The 21,292-nt window shown below is 34.1% G+C and overlaps 1 protein-coding gene across 1 annotated transcript in view; it reads right to left on the reverse strand.

Moving 5' to 3' along the window:
* LOC101896471 (uncharacterized) overlaps positions 1-21,292 on the reverse strand; it is a 189,259-nt gene that overhangs the window by 35,824 nt on the left and 132,143 nt on the right. The window lies entirely within an intron of this gene.

Here is a 21,292-nt window from a genome sequence, read left to right on the forward strand (position 1 = left end):
GCGAATATTTTTAATCCCGGTGAAATCACAAATAAAAGAACAGGTCAAATCTGATCATTACGTAGATGCCGAGAGTAAATATATCGGATATATTTACTCTATATATAATGTGTATATACAAAGGAAAAGGATGTTAGTTAGAATGCTTATATCTCCAGAATGGCTGGAGCGATTTTGATAGATTTTGTGAATTTAGAATGCCCTCATGGCATAAAAGTATAAAATCTAAAAAATCGCATAAAAAGATGTCAATAATGATGTTAATATAGATTTTGTAGTATTTTGTGACATTTTTTTATTTTTTTTTCATATTTTTTATCGCATGCGATTTTTTCAATTTGACTTATAATATTGAAATGTATATTTTGTAATATTTTTGCACTTTACAACACAGGTTTGAGTTATTATTTATATACAGATTGCAATTATCGTTCGATCCTCACGAAATTTTTGACAAAGGTAGGGTTAGGCTCAGAAGGGCTAAGTCTATTATTTTCAAATATATCCGCAATATATTTAGGGGTTGAAATGGACCAGCAACTCAAAATCTTCCTGATTTTGCATCCGTTATAAAGGTCACAAATAGAAACCAAAGGACACGAAATCTTACATGAAGTTAGAATTTAAGACAGCGGGTAGAATGGACCATTACTTCTGTGTGAAAAAATACCAACATTACCTACAGGCGATATCCGAAATACACACTAGGCCAACTTCTAGCTTTTTATGCTGATTTCGTTGACGAATATAGCCAAATATCGTAGACAAGCAAATCATATAGATGAGTCTAAATTCGGAGACACTGAGGGGCCTCTTGCTTTTGGAGATGATCGCAAAATATTAGGGAGTTCAAATGAACCAAAAACAGAAAAAATTCCTGATCACACAATTGAAGCCAATCGACATGCCTGAGAAGATAGTTAAGCACAGGGAAGAATTCTGGCATTTTGGATGACCATTGGATTTTATTTACGACGGAGTGCATAAATATGGGGCAGTGCTCCGTGACATAATTTCAAAAGCGAAATCTTCCAAAATGGACTTGGACATGAGGGGGCTTCTCACATATTGTAGTGTTGTAGGGTATCACATGGTCGGCCCCGCACGACTATAGCCTTTGCTTACTTGTTTTTGTTATATTTTTTATCGCATTAGATTTTTTTTCAATTTGACTTACAATATTGAATTGTACATTCTGTAATATCTTTTCACCTTTAATCACCATAGTTTCTTTCGATCATCACGAAATTTTGACTGGGGGTCGGGTTAGGGTCAGAATAGAAGAATATTGTTTTGGAAGATGTTCGGAATTTAAATGAACCGAAAACCCAACATTTGTCCAGAATTGGCAGTCGCACTACAATTCTAAACTAAGGACAAATAGACATGGAATTTCTTATGCTGTAGGTGTTTAGGACTGCACTGAAGCATAGCACTTTGGTTGGTCATCGTATAATATAATAATATTCAAAATGCAGTCAGCTGAAAGCTTTAATTTTCATTTTTATTTCAACATGGTAGAGCTAGTTGAAATCTATCTATCTACAGCGTGAGATGAAAAAAACTGCAACCAATTTCAGACCGCTGTCATTTCTAAGCCACTCATCCGAAAGCTGTTAAAATTATTCCAGTGACAGCTTATTATATTGTTTACAAGCGTACATTAGAGTTCTGTTGAGAATTTTCCAGAAAAAAGTTATTCGTGATGGAATTCAAGAGCGATAGTGTGATTTCTTTATATTTGGCTGGAAAACCACAAGTGGCTATCGTTAGAGCACTCCAGCATTTAAATGTGAATAAATATTTTGTGTCTCGTACCATCGCTAGTTACCGAGATACTGGTAGCGTAGCCCAACTTCAAGGAAGTGGACGGAAGAAAACAGCAACATCAGCAAGAATGGTTTGAAAAATAAAGAAGCAATTTAATGGAAACCCGCGTCGTAGTGGCCGAAAAATGGCTCGCGAGCTGAACATATCGGAATATTCCATTCGGCAAATATTGAAAAATGAGCTCGGGGTAAAGCCATTGAAATTCCAAAAAATGCAAGAACTTATACCGCAACAGGAAGAAAATAAACTCAGAAGAGCTAAAAAGTTGCTTCGCTTGGCCGAAAGTGGTTAACTGCCGAATTGATTTTTCTCCCATGTGAAAACATTTGTTGTCCAGTAATTTGTAAACAAACAAAATGATGGTGTTTCTTTGCCAAAGGGGTCAGATGAAAATGTGCACCTTCGGTTGGCCACTGGAACTCAAGTGCCGCCATGGTCGCACTTTGCTCGTATTAATAAGTGCCGAATATTATCGCGAAAATATTCTGGAGTGTGGATTAAAGCCAAACATTTTGGCCGCAGGCCTTGGACGTTACAACAGGACTCAGCACCATCGCACTCAGCACGCGCCACACAACATTATTTCCAAAATGAGGTTCCTCACTTCATTTCCAGCGCACAATGGCCACCAAAATCTCCGGATACCAATCCGTTGGACTATTGTGTCTGTAGTAATCAGGAATGCAATGTTGGCAGTAGAAAATACCAAAGTGTCGATCACCTCAGGAAAGAGCTTCGCCGGGAATGGTCCAAAATACCGCAGAGAAAAATTCGGGCAGTGTGTGACGGTTTCGTTAGACGTTTGAAGGCCATAATTCTTGCCGAAGGTGACCAATTCGAACAAATCTAATCATATTCCAAAAATTAATGCCATTTCCGACAAATTTTGCTTTGATTCAATAAAAATGTATAAAATTATGGAGTTTGATTTTGTTGCAGTTTTTTTTTTATCCCACCCTTTGTCTACCTATCTATCGCTTTGTTTTCATCTTCTATCCTACGTCTTAAAAATCAGGGCATACAATTTTTTTGAATTTTGAATTCAACATTTATACACGGTAATTTCCCTAGCAAACATATGATGTATGGCATTTTATCATACATTTTCTTAGACAACATTTAACGTTCGAAAATAACCAGTAAAGAAAGGGCAGGTCATTCAAAGCTACAGAGTTGAATTTTTCCTAATTTATTCCAAGTTTAACTGGATCTCTCTGCGTACCATGAATGCTAGTAGCCTTTAAAAAAATTAAGATCTAATTGGTTCCAGAATGATAACATAAATTGTTTTTGCAATGTATGCAACCACTAGTACTGTCTAGTCCAAGATTATATATTTCTGATTCTTAACAAATTTTTGTTTTGAACTCAATTATATGTTTATTGAAAAATAGAATAAAATTAAGTTGTCATTTAAGACAAATATGAATTGACAATTTTGCTAAAACTTTTTAGACAGCAGTTTGTTTAATAGACTTTAGCTGGGAAAGACATGTCAATCCAATTGTCGTAGATTTCTCTTTGAAGGAAGATGTCTATGTGGATATAGACAACATTGAGACCATACGACCCAGACGTCTTTTCAACAAAAAACAGGGTTAATTTCCATCAATGAATCCCTCAATAATGATGAAGACAAAAAATTGAACACAACAACATCAACAATTCAAATGGTATTTTTATTTCATCGAAACATGGCAAACTTTTTGCAAACTTGATTGTTGGTCTTCACAGCTAGGGCTGTTGACGCTGTTTTGTTTTTGTTATTTTGTTCTGGGAATGGAAAGTGTTGTTCTTAAAGAGAATTGAAATTGATTGTTAATAGGAATAAGCACAAAAAAAGAACAGAGAACTTTGAGAACAAACACACCCATGGATACTCTAGATTTCTTATTGATATCCCTTTTAGTTGTTGGTCTTTCTATATGTAGTTTGAACAAAAACAAAAACAACGACTACAACGTAAAATAAATATCTAAGAAAAAAAGTGAACGAGTAAGGCAACAAAACTTTAACAAACACCAACATAATTTGGATAACGAAGAAAGTTTAGCTTTTTTCCTCCACTTCTTGGTTTATTTTTTTTTTTTTTTTTTTTGGAAAACTTTTTACTCATAAAAACACTCACACACATACACACGCACCAACTTTTGCCTATAGACACCCCATAAAAATGTCTTGTCATAAAGGTTGGCCTATTTACAGAAAGGGATGATAGTTTGAACTTTAGTTAGAAACGAAAGGGTGTTTTTTGTTTTATAAATTCTCTTAGCATTTTTCTTTGCTTACTTTCACAATCTTAATTAAGAAGGGCTAATTGGCAAAGGATGTATACATTTTAAAACTATTCAAATTTCCTATAATGGTCAATATATTCTGGACAACTTCATTTAGCTGGTTCTTGTACTTCATTTAAATAGTTGCGTCAATTTTAGAGAGTGCCTTTTATAAGATGATTAAATTTGGATGGGACTATAATTAAGAGTTCGAAGTGGCCACATGAGTAACATTCTCAATTAAGAACTCTGTTAATACAGTTTCTTAATATAGTTTTCTTGTTGCGGTCAGTGTGTTAGTTATTGGAGTCCTCTTTCTAATTAATTTTTTGGAGGAATGGGAATTAAAAGGATAGGATTATTCCAATCAAGATTTCTCAATGTTGATTGGGGTCAACTTACTGACCACTGGCAGCAACAACATAAAAAAGGGAAAATTGTCTTAAGCTGTTGTTTTATTTAATACGACGTCGATACTTTTTATATCCTACACCACAAGATGGTCAGGGTATTATGTCTTTGTGCATTTGTTTGTAACAGGCAAAAGGAAACGAGATAGACCCATAGTTCCTTTTGATTATCTGCATAGAATCACATTCTGAGTCGATTTATGCATGTCCGTCCGTCTGTCCGTCTGTCCATGTATTTTTGTAAACAAAGTACAGTTCGCATTTATTGCCCTATACAGATGAAATTTTGCACAAATCATTTGTTTGGCCCAAGGACGAACCCTATTGAAATTGGAGATTATGGGTCAAAATTTAGATATAGCTCCCATATATATATTCGTCCGATTTGGCTTTTATTGTGCACCAAACGTGTAATATAAGTCCGAATAGTATGGAATTCTGCACGTTCGATCAGATTGGAGCTGAAAATAAGTATGCTAAATTATATTGTTCATCCGATTTGTTATTTTTGTCCTCCGCTGCCGTAATATGCACTCTGTAACACTCTGGTGTAGGGTATCATAAAGTCGATCAGCCCGGCTTTAAGACTTTCTTTACTGGTTCATTATTGAACTTCTTCCATAAGAAATATAATTAGCTGCCGTGTAACGACCTACATTACCTTGGATCCACAGAATACCTTCATAAATACTACTTAACTTTAGGAAACCCTTCTTAATTTATGGAGAAGTTCTACATCTTCGATTGATGAACTGCGGGCCTTTGACAAGAAGAACTTACAGTTTTGAATTCAATATATTCCGGTCGTAGATGCGATGAACTTCTGGTTTCTGATTTGAATGCCTTCTGGTCTTCGATGTGAATAACTTCTAGTCTCTATAAGAACTTCGGGGCTTTAATGAGAAGACCATTCCTTGAAGAGGCCTTCTCTGTGAGACAATCTTCTTTTCTTCTACAAGATGGCCGTTTCTTCTTTCTTAAGATGATCTTTTGCTGTTCTATAAGAAGACCGCCAGTTCTTCTATAAGATTATCTTCTCTTGCTCTATGAGAATATCTGTTGGTCCTTTGTTACAAAACAATGTTGTGGTATTGTATGTGAACACCATCTAACCGTCTATGAGAAGGCTGAGTACCTTTTTATGTTAAGCTGTCTTTAGTACATAAATTTTATGAGCTTGTGGTGTTCTATAAGATGACTGCGAATCTGTCTAGCCCTCTATGAAAAGATCATCTTGTTTTATATGACAATACTGACTACACTTTATTCAGATGTAATTTGAAAAATTTTAATTGTAATGCGTAACATTTTATTTGTAATTCTAGAATTACATTTGTAATTAGCGCAAGTCAAAATAAATATAAATAATCGAACATTGACTGAGGATATACATCTTTCGGCAAAACCAACTAATACTACCTAACTGGCCTTCAATTATGATTTTCCAGTAGTCTTTTAAAAGCCCTTTCAATCTGGTATGAGATATCCTCTTGCACATATGTTATAGTAACTTTTAGTCTTCTACAAAGACAATTCTTATCCCTCCAGTAATCCTGGTGTATAAACATATTTATTTGCTAACCATTGTTACTTCTTCCGACAAAAATGAAAAACTGTTCAATATCAAAAAATCGTTTTATATTCTCTAATATTTTTGTTAGGGAATATTTGTATAAAATATAAATTTGTTTTTTTTTCTGCGCACATCATTGAATTGTCGCCACTGCATAGTCACACATACAAAGGGTCGTTAATATTTGCATAAGTTACAAAAGTTACCTTTTTGTTGTCACAAATATTTTTATTGTACTTTTATGGAGTAAAGACACAATAAAAATGCTAAGTATCTCAGTCGTTGACAATGAGGAATAGTTAATCAGTATTTTATGACTAGATGTCTCGTCTATGTATTGACATTAAATTAAAAATACTCATATTCATACAGAAATCTCTTCACTACTTGTCCTTACATCAAGTTCAAAACAGTTCACTTGTCCACATATCCAGATATGCAGAACAAAAACGTAGATGTCCTTTACTTTATTACATTTTAGTTATTCATTATTTTTTTAGTTTACTATCAACATTTTATCCTCCTCTTCTACTTTTTTTTCGAGACAACGTTGAGTTTGAGGTTTGTCTTTTCCAATGACTCTCTATTAACGTGTTAATAAACCAAGTAAAAAACTTCTGGAGTCTTATTGAAAAATAGAAAAAAAATATCTGCTAATTTTGTTAGTAATAGTATTTCTTCTACCCATATATTAGCCTGCTTCTCTCATACAAGGTATAGATAAAGTTTTCTTTCGGAAAAGTTTCTTTATTGATATTGATTTTTGTTTTTGTCGTAGGCCGTCCGTATTTTACTCCAGTTTTATTCATTCAATTTCATTACATACTCGACGTATAAAGAGTTAAAATGTTTGTTCATTGTTTAAGACCATTTTCTTTTATATTTTCTTCTGAACTATAGGCATAGCGAAATTTAACGCAAAAAGGTTTTAAGTAAATTTGGCTAGATTAACATAAAAATTGCGCGGTGTAATATATGAGGGAAAAATATTATACCGTGAAGGCTTCGTTTGATTTTCCAGAAAAGTTCATAATAAGGGGTATATATCTTTTGATACGGCCAAAACGTGCCTCATCGCAATAACGGTTTTATACCCCAAATCTCTTTGGGCCAAATCCGTTTCAGGACATTTGGAGTCGATCTAGCGATGTTCGTCTGTCTGCTCCAACTTTGCATATCCTAATATTTGCATCGGGGCATCAATATCACTTAATCAAGTACCTTCCCCACAAAGGGTCAACATTTTGAGCTCATAAAACACGAAATTAAATTCCGGTTCAATTCAGATTCTTGGCACATCTCAATATTTCTATCAACACATCTATGTTATGAAGATGGTAGAGATCGGACAATTTCTTCTGGTACCTCCACCACAAAGGGTCAAAGTTTCGAATAACCAATATGATTAAAAATCGGAAATCCGCATGTAGCTCTCTTTATATTTCACACATCTCATTATTTCTACCAACACAAGATCTGATGTGAAGATGGGATATATCGGTGCACTCCTTTTGGGTACAAAGGTTCAAAATTTTGAGTATCCATGAAGCTCATAAAACGCAAAATTAACATCAGATTCCATTCCATTTATTCCGATTGGTACATCTCAATATTTCCATTAACACAAGATCTGTTATAAAGATGGTAGAGATTGGACCATTTCTTCTGGTACCTCTAGGGTTCAAGGTTTTGAAAAACAAAACGCTCAAAGAAGGCGAAATAAGCATCCAACACTCTTTAAATTTCACACCTACAAACATTTTTCCCCACAAAGGGCCACAATTTTTAATTCTCTTAAATTGTCATAACTTGTGAAACCATACATCGATTTTTTAAAACTATCTATATCTAAATATTTATCTCAACTACAAACCTGAGATGAATATGGAATTTATAATTGCATAAAATTGCATAATTTTGCCCATACCAATATTTATACCCTGCACCACACTGCGGCCAAAGTATTATGTCTTTGTGCATTTGTTAGTCACAGGCAAAAGGAAACGAGATGGACCCATACTTCCTCTTGATGATCTGCATAGAATAACATTCTGCGTCGATTTATGCATGTTCATCCGTCCGTCTGTCCGACAGTCCATCTGTCCATGTATTTTTGTAAAAAAAACTACAGGTCGCATTTATTGTCCGATCCAGATGAAATTTTGCACAAATCATTTATTTTACCCAAGGACGAACCCTCTTGAAAATTGAGATAATCGGTCAAAACTTAGATATATCTCCCATATACAGGATGAGATGAAAAAACTGCAACCAACTTCAGACTGCTGTCATTTCTAAGCACTCTTGCGACAACTTTTATTATTATTCCAGTGACAGCTCATTATATTCTTTACAAGCGTACAAAAGCATTTTGGTGAGAATTTTCCAAAAAAAAGATATTCGTGACACAAGCGTAGAGGTAGAGCACTCCAGCATTTAAATGTGAATAAAACTTTTGTGTCTCGTACCATCGCTCGTTACCATGATACTGGTAGCGTATCCCGACGTCAAGGAAGTGGACGGAAGAAAACAACAAATCAGGAGAAATGGCCGAAAAATAGCCTGTATGCTGAACATATCGCAATATTCCATTCGGAAAATATTGAGAAATGAGCTCGGGGTAAAGTCATTGACATTCCAAAAAGTACAAGAACTTACACCGCAACAAAAATATAATAGACTTAAAAGAGCTAAAGAGTTGCTTCGCTTGGCCGAAAGTGGTGAACTGCCAAATTTGGTTTTCTCCGATGAGAAAGCATTCGTTGTCCAGCAGTTTGAAAACAAACAAAATGATCGTGTTTACTTGCCAAAGAGGTCAGCTGAAAATGTGCACCTTCGGTTGGCCACCAGAACTCAAACACCGGCTGCTCGTATTAATCGACCGTGGCTTCAGAATAAATGCAGAATATTATCGCGAAAATATTCTGGAGGGTGTATTAAAGCATTGGGCAGGCAAACATTTTGGCCGCAGACATTGGACAATCCAACAGAACTCATCACCATCCGACTCAGCACGCGCCACCCAAGAATGGTTATAAAATGTATATTTAAATAATCGAATATTGGCTGAGGGTATGCATCTGTCTGCAAAACCGACTGATACTTTTTAACTTGTTTTGATTAAATGTTAATCTCTCTTGATTGGTAAGCAATATTCAAAATGAGATTTATAGAAAGTAGTACATTAAGGAATTGGCCCTTTGCCTTTAGAGCTGCACACCTTCAAATATTCAATGTGAAGCGGAAAAATCAGAGTACGACTGTAAACTACTTTTTGGGTACTTAAAAAAGAGTTATTAGGTGTTAGTCAAACAGTTAATAGATTTTAAAATATTTTGCTACAATATTTGTTGTTTTGTACAAAATCTATATTTGGTATGAAATAAACATTCTTCCATAAAGTAAACAAATATTTTTAATGAAATATTGTCTAGCTAAAAATTTAACTGTAATTTTTTTTTCAACATTTTATTCATTTCCATACCATTTCAAGTATTACTTTAAATATTACTATAATTATCCAGTGTTAACTTATAACTTACATTGTGCTTTATGAAGATTATAACAACTATTTTGCGGTAATTATATGAAGAATTGTTCAACATGTATATTTATTAATCCTAATTTTTTGTTAACCCGTCCACTCATATTTATTCTTTTTTGTTTGCTTTTTATGCGAATCACATTTTTATTGCGTTAATAATAATGTTAATTAAATACCACACATAAAAGCGTACATTAGAGAGAGTGTGTGTGCTTATGTGTACATGTGTTTCCTCATTATTCTACGTAGTAAATAAAAAAGTGGTTAAAAATAGTTCAACATTTTTTTTTTTTTTTTTTTGGCATGTGAAGAGTAATATAAAATATAATTAAAATTCATAAGCCGTAATGAATAGCTGCTACATAGTCGCTCCATTGGACCCTCATCATTGGAATGCGGGAAAATTGTGAAACTACTATTATGTGTTATATGTCAAGCGAGTGATACATCCGTGACAATCTTTTGCATAAATAGAACAATGGAAAAATATTTATTGGGGTTTTTTAAAGAGAACGTTATCTGCTATAGTAAAGTCCATAAATTTGCAGGAGTTTCCAGTTAATATACTAAGAGTTTAAAAATATATACCATGGGAAATTCACTTAAAAATCGATGACCAATATATGTTTGAAGCACACAATATTTTACAATTGGAACAATTTGAAAAATAATGTTATGTTAAACAAGTAAGCAAATGCTATAGTCGTGAGGGGCCGACCATGTGACACCCTACAACACTACAATATGTTAGAAGCCCCCTTATGTCCAAATTCATTTTGGAAAATTTCGCTTTTGAAATTATGTCATGGAGCACTGCCGAGATTACACTTAGCTCTTTGGCCAGGGACATTTGATCAATATTTACGCACTCCATCGTGCTGTTAGCTAATGTGGTCCATTTTACAGCTACATATACCAATGGTTATCCAAAATGCTAGAATTCTTCCCTGTTCTTAAATCTCTTCAATTGTGTGAGCAGGAAAATTTTTTGTTTTTGGTTCATTTGAACCCCTAAATACTTTGCGATCGACTCCAAAAGCATGAGGCCCCTCTGTATCAGCAAATTTAAACTCATCTATATGATTTGCTAGTCTACGATATTTGGCTTTATTCATCAACGAAATCAGCATAAAAAGCCTTTTGTGAATTTCGGATATCGCCTGCAAGAAATGTTGGTATTTTTACACACAAAAGTAGTGGTCCATTCTACCCGCTGTCCTAAACTCTAACTTCATGCGAGATTTCCTTTGGATTCAATTTGTTAACTTTATAATCAGGAACATTTTTAGTTGTTGGTCCATTCCAACCCCTAAATATATTGCGGACATCTTTGAAAACTATAGACCTAGCCATTCTGAGCCTAACCCTACCCTTTTTCGCGACTATAGTTGCAATCTGTATATAATAACCCCAACCTGTGTTGTAAAATGAAAATATATTACAAAATGTACAATTCAATATTATAAGTCAAATTAAAAAATCCCATGCGATAAAAAATATGAAAAAAATAAAAATGTCACCAAATACTACAAAATCTATATTAACATCATTATAGGCATCATCGATTTTTTTAGATTTTATACTTTTATGGTAAGAGGGCATTCTGAATTGACAAAATTTGGCGAAATCGGTCTAGCCATTCGTGAGATATAAGCATTGTAGCTAAAATCCCCTTCCTTCTATATATACATTGTATATATTTCGCTATATATAAACGATATATTTACTATCGGCATCTACGTAACGGTCAGAATTGACCTGTTCGTCTGTTTGAGATTTCGCCGGGATTAAGAATATTCGCGGTTTAATGGAAAATTTGACTTTTATTTAACACAAATGTTGTGGCCTATTTCACCCACTAAATATTACCCGATGACCATCAAAATTGGAAGGCTTCAGCCGAGCCCTAAGCTCTAGACCCATGCTAACTTCCGTGTCGATTGGTCTATAATTGCGACCTGTAGAGCAACTTCAAAATCAGGAATTTGTTCAGTTTTTGCTCCACTTTCACCCCTAAATATTATGCCATCATCTCTCAAAGAAATATGGTTCTATTCTGACCTTAACCCCACCTCCATTGTCAATTTGGAGATGATCGGGCCATAATTGCGACCTGTAGAGTGATTACAAATTAACATGGACATACGGATAGACGGACGTACGGACATACATAGCTAGATCGACTCAGCTCGGCGAGCTAGGAAGATCCATATGTACTTTCCTATGTGGCCCAATTTTTGGCCCAATCAAACTTATAATACCCCCAACACATAGTGTTGTAGGGTATAAAAATGTATATATTTAATCGATATAGACCCATAGTTACTTTATAGTATCCTCATAGAATCATTTTCTGAGTCGATTTATGCATATCAGTACGTCCGTCTGTCTATATAATTTGTGAACAAAATGCATGTCGCATTTATTGTCCGATTTAGAAAAAATTTTACACAAGGACGAACTTATTGAAATTAGAGACAATCTGTTCAGATATAGCTATAGCTCCCATATATATGTTTACTCCAATTTGGTGTTTAAGTCCCTCACATTCGTAATATAAACTCTAGAACAATGATATTTGGTACAATATCCAGATCGGTTCAGACTAAGATATAACTCCCATATATATTTATCCGTTTCTGGTTTATTGTGCACCAAGCGGCTAATATCAGCCCAAAATGAAGTGTATTTTGGCACTTCCGACTGAATTCACCCTAAAAGTATTTCAAATTTGGTGAAAATCGGGTTGAGTTCCTCACTTTCGTAATATGCACTCTACAACAATGATATTTGGTACCAGATATCTCAAAATACCACTACCAAATTTTATCGAGATCTATAGCCATTTTTAAGAGTTTTCAGTATGTTCTTTCTGTATATTTGGTTAGTTTTGCTTTATCTCCTCTAATTTGTGAGATATTTCGGAATATATTTTTTATTTTGAAAGAAAGAACTCGTATTCTCAAAAAGCTGATTTCTTTTGATATGAAACAAATTAAAAGAAATCATATAAAAAAGCAATTATATTTTGTTTTGGCAAAAAAGCCTCCGTTAGCAAGAATAGTCCTTTTATTATTCCTAACAATTCCAGTCCATCATATTAACATAATTTTTAATCAGATCTAAGTAATTCGACACTGTCATCTTCACATTCAAAATTTTGTCTCATTGTGGGAGGTGTACCAGATGGAGCAGCTTGATTGTGTCCATCTTCGAGCCCAATGTAAGTTGTATAACAATAGTTTGTATAAAATAAAATCAGGAATCGAGAACAAACCTACGCAAAAAACAGACCAAGATTATAACAAAAACAAGTAAAAGAACATTAAGTTCGGCCGGGCCAAACTTTTAATACCCTCCACCTTAGGGTAAAGGAACATTAGAAGAAATGTGGCAAAAACCATCAAAATACCGAATATCGGAGGGTACCGTTATATGGGGGCTATACCAAATCATGGACCTACACATGCAAGGTTTCGCCAACAAAGCTAGAACCCATTATGACCTACAAATACCAATTTTCAGACAAATACGTGAAAAAAATGTTGCAAAAATCATCAAATTACCGAATATCGGGAGGTACCGTTATATGGGGGCTATACCAAACCGTGGACTTATCATTACAATGACTCACCATACGAACTGGGACCCATTATGATCTACAACTACCAAATTTTCAGAGAAACTCGTAAAAAATGTGTCAAAAATCAACAAAATACCGAATATTGGAAGGTACCGTTATATGGGGACTATACCAAAACGTGGACCTATACATACAATGTTTAGTCACACGAACTAGAACCCATTATGACTCACAAATACCAATTTTTAGACAAATCAGTGAAAAAATGTGGCAAAAACCACCAAAATACCGAATATCGGGAGGTACCGTTATATGGGTGCTATACCAAATCATGGACCCATACATGCAATGTTTAGCCACTGAAGCTAGAACCCATTATGACCTACAAATACAAATTTTCAGACAAATACGTAAAAAATGTGGCAAAAATCATCAAATTACCGAATATCGGGAGGTACCGTTATATGGGGGCTATACCAAATCATGGACCTACACATGCAAGGTTTCGCCAACGAAGCTAGAACCCATTATGATCTACAACTACCAAATTTTCAGAGAAATTCGTAAAAAACTGTGTTAAAAATCATCAAAATACCGAATATCGGGAGGTACCGTTATATAGGGGCTATACCAAATCATGGACCCATACATGCAATGTTCAGCCACCGGAGCTAGAACCCATTATTACCTACAAATACCAATTTTCAGACAAATCCGTGAAAAAATGTGGCATAAATCATCAAAATACCGAATATCGGGAGGTACCGTTATATGGGGACTATACCAGAACGTGGACCGATATATATCATTTTTAATACCAACCATCCTAGACACAATACCGATTGCTCTGCTAAATTTTGGCGCTCTACGTCAAATAATGTGGGCTGTATCGTGATTTCAACAGACAGACGGACATCGTTAAATCGACTTAGAATTTTATGCTGATTATGAATATATATACTTTATGGGGTCTACGACGAATATTTAAGGATGTTAAAACGGAATGACAAAGTTAATATACCCTCCTTTCCAAGGTGGAAGGTATAATTATGCAGCAAAAAAATTGATAGTTACACAGCAAACCCTCCTTTTGCATTGTGTGGGTTACCAAAATAACCCAAACAAGTTATATGAGTTTCCAATTACAAATTACAAACACGATATGGCAATTTGATAAATGCCTAAATGCAAAGAAAACTATTAAACGTATTCCCATTTGGATTACTTCAAACTACACGGCATTCGTGACTATCATTTCATTCAATGAGATGAGATAAAACTAAGAAAACTGGAAAATTCCCATTGGGACAATATGAAATGACACATACGCAGCTTAGTTTACGTTTCAATGACTATGCATGCGAATAGCCTGATGTGTGTCTGGATAAGTAATATAACGCATGACATGACTGCGATGCTAGGAGAATAGCGAATACCAGAATACAAGAACAAATAAGGCACACACAAAAATACACACTCAAACGTACCAACGTATTATTCAGTATTCATAAGTGAGTGAGGTCAGTTGGTTAAGTATGAGCGTAAATAAAATGTCATTTGTCAAGAGTCAAATGTATGACACACTCATAATGCATAACAATTTGTTTTGTCTTTTCTGTTTCCCTCGTTTCTTTAGTTTCTTTAGTTTCCTTTTTTTTCAAGCACACGCTTCTATAACCTCTGTGACGCAGTTTAATCACGAGAAAATACACAATCAAAAACACATTCACAGATTTTTTCGCACATTATTTCGGACATGTTTATTTTTGAGGGAGAGTGAGAAAAAACGACCTTTTTTTAAACCTCTAGAGTATTTTCTTTAACCCAAGGCAACCTTCATCAATGAAGGGGAACCAATAATTTCCTTCTTTTTTTGTGGTCATACATATATGTTTGTATCGCCAAATCGTCAAATATATTTGTAAAACGGAATCGAAATACATAGAAATGTTTTATAGGAAGCAGCATATTCCAAAAAAAAAAAAAAAAAATAAATAAATAAATAAATAAATAAATAAATAAATAAAATACAAATTATAATGAATAAATAAGGTTACATCGAAATTTTTATGCACCGTAACAATATTATTATTTTATATGGTGTTCAGAATACAGCTAATTGAGAAGTGGATATCAACATTGATCGGTATTGATTGATATGATATGATTTTAGGATGGTTAAAATTGAAATCAGATGAATCTAATATGTGGAATCCGTGTCTTAATCTCAATCGATGTCCACTTAATTTGACAGAGGTATTTATATTCCACACCATACTGTGGTCAGTGAATTGTGTGTTTGTACATATGCTTGTAAGATAGACCCATAGTTCCATTAGGTGAACTGCATAACATCAAATCTAATGCGATTTATGCATATCCGTCTGCTCATGCCCGATTTATAATAATCGGCCAAATTTTAGATATGGTACCTTCCTTTTTATGCCCTCCACCATACTACGGAGGGTATATTAATTTTGTCATTCCGTTTGTTACTCCTTGAAATACTCATGTCAGACCCAACAAAGTGTATATATTCTTGATCAGAGTAAAATTCTAAGACGATTTAGCCATGTCCGTCTGTCTGTCTGTCTGTCCGTCTGTCTGTCTGTCTGTTGTAATCACGCTATCTTTCGAACAAATTGGGATAGAAGGCTAAAATAATTGCATAGGTCCAAGTTATCATATAGCCCCCATATACCATACCCCCCGATATTCGGTATTCTGATGATTTTAGCGACATTATTTACCGGGATTGTTTCAAATTTCGCATGTGAAGTTCGTAATGGATACTTCAGCCCATGCCAGAAAATTGTCTGTGCAGGTCCACGTCTTCATAGAGCCCCCATATAACTGTACCCCCCCCCCCCCTATATTCGGTGTTTTGATGATTTTAGCTACATTATAAACAGATTTTTCTTCAAGTTTCGCATTAAAATATTGTAATAACTTATGACAAAAGTTGGTATTTTTAAGATTTTAGTAGAATTGGTAAGTTCGGTATTTTTAAGATTTTAATAGAATTTTTAACGGATTTTATTTATTTTTTTTTTTTTTTCTTGGAAATTGTCAAATTTGTACCAAATGGTGGACGGTATTAAAAGTTCGGCCCGGCCGAACTTACAGCTTTTTTACTTGTTTTCCATCAAATGTATAATATTAGGCCAAATAGGATGGAATTTGGCACAAGCGACAGAGGCAAAATATGTAAAATATTGTGAAAATCTGTTCAGACTTGTTATTTTTGTCCCCCACATCATAACATGCACTACATAACAACGATATTCGAGAAAATGTATAAAATACAACTCAAATATGTTTGCCAAATTGTATTGAGATCAGTTCAGATTTGGATAAAGCTCCTAGTTATAGCTTTAACTAATTTCAAATTATTGTGGAGAAAATAATTAATATATTTGATTTTAGGGAAATTTTATAACCGAATTGTTCCAATTTTTTTATTTAATGCTCGTAATGCTAGCCTATAACAAAATTCGCGTATGCAGGTCGACGTCTTCACACAGGCCTTATATAACGATACCTCCAGATATTCGGTATTTTGATGAATTTAGCGATATTATTAACCAAAACCTGTTTCAAATTTCGTATTTAAAGTTCGTAATCGGTACTACAGCCAATGACAAAATCACTTATGAAACGCCACGTCTTCGTATATCCCCCATGTAACGGTTTTCATTTGAGAGGTTTTTTACTTTTACTACGGATTTTTTACGTTTTTTTTTTGAAATTTGTTATGTTCCTACAAATGGTGAAAATGGTGTTTTTTTACTTGTTGGTTTTAGGTATTTTAATATTACAACACCATATGTTTTGGGTATTACTGTTTGATTGGGCCAAAAAGTATGAAAAAGCGGAGTCGATCTCGCTATGTATGTCCGTCAGTCTTTATATTTTAATTGTAATCACGCTACACGTCGCAATTATGGCCCCATCCTCACGAAATCTTGCGTGGGGTTAGGGTCGGAATAGAAGCCTATTGCTTTTGGAGATGATCGGAAAATATTTAAGAGTTGAAATGGATCTAAACACAAAAAAAATTTCATTTTGTAGTTACTTTAGAGGTCACAATTATAGACCTTTCAACTCGAAATTGTGCATGGGACTAGAGTTTAGTGCTGGTCAAAAGTATATCAGTTTGGATGGTCATCAAATAATATTAAGTGGGTGAAATTAACCTTAATTTTATGTACAAAAAACACAAACATTTCTATTAATCCGCAAATATATTTAATTCAAGAAAAATTAGAAATACAAGAAAATGTCACTTCTGATCGTTACATTGATGCTGGTATCCCAGATATAGATTATATTGCAAACAAATAAACATCCTACAACACTACAATATGTTGGAAGAAAAATATCTTATTTATATTTTGTAATGGTTCTATTTCCGTTGATAAAATATTGGCATGGTTCTCATAGCGCACTTTTTATGTACAGATAATGTAAAAGTCAGAAAATATTTTTAGAAAATTTCTGCCAGCTTTAGTACTTGTACATTGTATACCAAATACACATCTACCACTCAATACCATATTTACAAGCGACATAGTCATTAAAATATTTTCATTTTATATACCATTGTCTTGTGTTAAACTTTATTTTTTATACCCTACACCACATAGTGGTAAGGGTATTATGTCTTTGTGCATTTGTTTGTAACATGGAGAAGGAAACGAGATAGACCCATAGTTACTTTTGAGAACCTTCATAGAATCACTTTCTGAGTCGATTTATTCATGTCAGTCCGTCTGTCCGTCCGTCCATGTATTCTTGTGAACAAGATGCAGGTCGCATTTATTATCCGATTGAGATGAAATTTTCCAAACAATATTTTTTTGGCCCAAGGACGAACCTTATTGAAATTGGTGAGAATCGGATCAAATTTAGATATAGCTCCCATATATATCTTCATCCGATTTCGGGTTAAATGTGCACCAAATGTCCACTATCAGTCCAAATTATCTGAATTTTGGCACACCCAACCGAGTTCGGCCCAGAAGCAAGTATATCAAATTTGGAGAAAATCGGTTCAGATATAGCTATAGCTCCCATATATATCTTTCATCCGATTTGATCTTTAAGTCCCTCACATTCCTACTATGCACTCCACGACCGTGATATTTGGTACCAGGTATTAGATGGAGCACAGAAATAGCTGTTTTAAATTTTATCGAAATCGGTTCAGATTTGGACATAGCTCCCATATATATCTTCATCCGATTTCGGGTTAATTGACCACCAAATGGGCAATATCAGCCCAAATGGCCAGAATTTTGGCACATGTGACCGAGATTAGCCTTAAAGCAAATACAACAAATTTGGAGAAAATCGGTTCAGAAACAGCTATAGCTCCCATATATATGTTTTATCCGATTTGGTGTTTAAGCCTCTCACATTCGTAATATGCACTCCACAAGAATGATATTTGGTACCAGATATAAGATACAGCCCAGAAATAGCTGTTTGTAATTTTATCGAAATCGGTTCAGATTTGGATATAGCTCCCATATATATCTTCATCCGATTTCGGGTTAATTGTGCACCAAATGGCCGATATAAGTCCAAATGGACTGAATTTTAGTACATCGGACCAAATTCAGCCTAGAAGCAAGTATATAAAATTTAGTGAAAATCGGTTCAGATATAGATATAGCACCCATATATATGTTTCATCCGATTTAGTGTTTTAGTCCCTTACATTCGTAATATTCACTACACAACCGTGATATTTGGTACCAGGTATTAGATGGAGCATGGAATGGAGATGGAATAGCTGTTTTAAATTTTATCGAAATCGGTTCAGATTTGGATATAGCTCCCATATATATCTTCATCCGATTTCGGGTTAAATGTGCACTAAATGGTCAATATCAGCCCAAATCACCTGAATTTTCGTACATAACCGAAATTAGAAGCTAATACGTCAAATTTGGAGAAACCCGGTTCAGAGATAGCTATAGTTCGTAAAATGCACGATAGAATTAGATAGATTTTGATTTTGTACCAAATATCTTATAGAGCTCTGAAATGGCCTGTATAAACCTTTTTACGAGAGCTCTACTTAATATGCATAGTGGTGTAGGGTATCATATAGTCGGCCCCGCCCGACTTTTGAGCTTTCCTTACTGTTTTTTTTTTGCACTAGAATGAAAACAGATCCTTTTAGAATACATTGTCGCCCAAAATATATGCATTATTCAGTGATTTTAATTTCCAATACAAAACAATATATTAAATTGATTTGTTGCAGACATATAAAACTGTTTACTACTTGACAGCAAAAAATGATCCAATGATTTTAGTTCTTTACAATAAAATAAAATAATAAATTTAGAATTTATATTCGTATATAAGTCTTTTATGTTACTTTTCGTTCTGCAGATGTTTTGAATCATTGTCCTTTGTCCAAATTTAACCAAGGGATATTGAGATTTTTGTGGTCACATCAACTCGACCCAATTCACTCAAATTCGTATCCATTAGTCTATGTCTTTTGGGTGACACACGTGCTAATATATCTTTCACATGTGTCACTAGTTTGTTGTGACTTAAAAAAAATGTGTTTCGTTTCGTATTAGACGTCACATAACAATAACAAAAAAAAAAAAAAAAAAAAAAAAAACTATCTAACATATGAGAATTTGTATATGGAGGGAGGTCTTATGGGCAGCGTTGTGTGTGTATGCAAGACTACCACCACCACAAAAATATATGTCCTTTGTTATTTTAAACTTATAACAATGCCTTTTTGCAAATTGCCTTTGGGTGAACCCATCAACTGGACAGACACAACATGTCTATAGATTTTCCTTTGGCTTGCCATGTTCGTCTTTTTTGGGGGACCATAAATGTTTATGTTCCAACTGAAAGACGAAAAAAAAAACGTAGGCGATTTTACATTATTTATTAAAAACTAAGGCATGCTAAGTTGTTGCTGTTTCCTCAAATGGAATGTTATACTCCCCACAGCATTGACTTGAAGGAAAACTACTTTATTATTTTATTTATGTGGATAAATTTTGATCGTTCTTTTATGTATACCCTACATAGGGTGATTGTTTTGACACAATTACTTGCAACACGTTAAGAATAATGGTGGAATGACAGGGAAATGGGAATAATTAATTAAATTCTAAACACAAAATATTTGTAACTGCATTCTGTTTCTTACATTTTGCTGTAGGTTATTTTAAATACAAACACAAATTTGAATCGAATCGGCAGTTATTGATTTAATTTTTTTTTAGATTTTCCGTAGAAGTTCAATGGAGGCTAATTGCATTTACTTTAAACAAAAATGTAACTTGATTTTATACATATATAGTACTTTAATATTTATATAGATTTTCATAGCAAAATAAAGTATCAAAAAGTCGACTTCATAATCGTTTTTTTTTTTTTTCCTTTTATCTAAGCTTCCTATGACCTTTCCTTCATACAAAAAGTCATGGCATGCAAGAAGGCGAAAAAAACACAAAACATTCAAAACTGTAGTCATTTGTTTAGGCCATAATATAAACCACATGCAAATTTGTCAAATCTGAGATTGCGGATAAGCTAACAAAGATCTTTAGTACCATAAGTCAACGCTGATACCAAACACATCAAATGAATATAACAGAGCTCACACCAGAACCCAATTTAGAAAAATATAAAAAATCCAACACTCTGACAAATTACCATACATATATTCTTGTTGTTGGTTGTAAAGTTTAACATATGTGACCATTTATATAGCGTTGTTTTTGTTTTTGTCATTTATACATATGTATAGTTACTTGTGTGTGTGTGTGCATGGAAACGATTTCTGTTGGAGACAGATTCGAGACTGATGTCTGTGTCAGAGTCTGTAGTCTCTGACATTCTATATGCGATGTACTAGCAGAGGTCCTTTGACAATGACACTTGACACAATATGGTTTAGATTAAAGCAAGCACAGTGTAAATAAAACATTTGTATTGTATTCAAAATGAAGTACACTTTCCCAATTTAAATGAAATATAGATGATCCCAAAATTTATACAAAACATACATGGATGATGGTTTATCGA

This window comes from Musca domestica, unplaced genomic scaffold (assembly GCF_030504385.1).
Source record: "Musca domestica strain aabys unplaced genomic scaffold, Musca_domestica.polishedcontigs.V.1.1 49, whole genome shotgun sequence".
NCBI lineage: Eukaryota > Metazoa > Arthropoda > Insecta > Diptera > Muscidae > Musca > Musca domestica.